Here is a 1743-nt window from a genome sequence, read left to right on the forward strand (position 1 = left end):
AAGAACTCCCTTCCTCTGAGGCGTCCCATTATTCACAGGATTCCTTTCAGAAGTGTACATAAACTGGTTATTTGTAACCATGTCAATGAGTTTATGAGCTTCTGCAGGCATTTTCTTCAGGTGAATAGATCCACCTGCAGAATGGTCCAATGAATCTTAGACAATTCAGACAGACCATCATAGAATATATCCAGGATGGTCCATTCTGAAAGCATGTTAGGACACTTTTTGGTCAGTTGCTTGTATCTCTCCCAAGCTTCATAGCGGGATTCACCTTCTTTTTGTCTGAAGGTTTAAACATCCACTCTAAGCTTACTTAGCTTTTGAGGAGGAAAGAACTTGGCTAAGAAAGCCGTGACCAGCTTATCCCAAGAGTTCAGGCTATCTTTATGTTGAGAGTCCAACCATACTCTAGCTCTGTCTCTTACAGCAAAAGGGAAAAGCATAAGCCTGTAGACCTCGGAATCAACCCCATTGGTCTTAATAGTATCACAGATCTGCAAGAATTCAGTTAAGAACTGAAAAGGATCTTCTGATGGAAGTCCATAAAACTTGCAATTATGTTGCATCAGAGAAACTAATTGAGGCTTTAACTCAAAATTGTTTGCTCCAATGGCAGGGATTGAGATGCTTCTTCCATGGAAGTTGGAATTTGGTGCAGTAAAGTCACCAAGCATCTTTCTTGCATTATTATTGGGTTCGGCCATGTCTCTTTCTTTTTCGAGATTCTCTGTAAGGTTTTCTCTGAATTGTTGTGCTTTAGCTTCTTTTAGCTTCTTCTTCAGAGTCCTTTTAGGTTCAGGATCTGCTTCAACAAGAATGTCCTTGTCCTTGCTCCTGCTCACATGAAAAAGAAAAGAACAGAAAAGAAGAGAAATCCTCTATGTCATAGTATAGAGATTCCTTTATGTGAGTAGAAGAAGAAAAGAATAGAAGAAGAAAAATTCGAACACAGAGAGAGAAGAGAAGAGGGTTCGAATTATGAGTAGAAGAGAAGTGTTAGTAGATAAATAAATAAATAGAAGGAGATAAGAGGGAGAGAATTTCGAAAATTATTTTTGAAAAAAGGTTAGTGATTTTCGAAAATTAAGAGAGGAAATAAAATTGAAATTAAATTTTGAAACAATTAGTTAAATAAAAAGATTTTTGAGAAAGAGGAAGGTGATTTTCGAAAATTAGGGAGAGAAAAGTAGTTAGGTGGTTTTGAAAAAGATAAGAAATAGTTCAACAAACAAAAAGTCAATTAGTTAGTTGAAAAAGATTTGAAAATCAATTTTGAAAAGATAAGAAGTTAGAAAAGATTTTTGAAATTGATTTTGAAAAAGATATGATTTGAAAAAGATATGTTTGAAAATATATGATTAAAAAGATATTTTGAGAAAGATTTGAAAAAGAAATTTAGAAAGATTTGATTTTGAAAATTAAAATTGATTACTTGACTAACAAGAAACTAAAAGATATGATTTTAGAATTTAAAGATTGAACCTTTCTTAATAAGAAAGTAACAAACTTCAAATTTTTGAATTAATCACTTTAATTGTTAGTAAAGTTTTCAAAAATTATGAAATAAAATTAAGAAAAAGATTTTAAAAATCAATTTCTTTTAAATTTTTGAAAATATATAAAAAATGAAAAAGATTTGAAAAGATAAGATTTTTAAAAATGAAATCTTGACTTGACTAACAAGAAACAACTTATTTAAAAAAATTTTTACTAAGTCAACCCAAAGATTTCGAAATTTAT

The 1743-nt window shown here is 31.2% G+C and overlaps 1 non-coding gene across 1 annotated transcript; it reads left to right on the forward strand.

The window, feature by feature from the left end:
* The first annotated feature begins 209 nt into the window (after positions 1-209).
* LOC127742930 (small nucleolar RNA R71) lies at positions 210-314 on the forward strand. Its single transcript, XR_008004281.1, has one exon. It is a non-coding gene; the product is annotated as a small nucleolar RNA R71 (small nucleolar RNA).
* Positions 315-1743: the final 1429 nt, after the last annotated feature.

The sequence above is a fragment of the Arachis duranensis genome, chromosome 1, assembly GCF_000817695.3.
Source record: "Arachis duranensis cultivar V14167 chromosome 1, aradu.V14167.gnm2.J7QH, whole genome shotgun sequence".
NCBI classification, from domain to species: Eukaryota; Viridiplantae; Streptophyta; class Magnoliopsida; order Fabales; family Fabaceae; genus Arachis; species Arachis duranensis.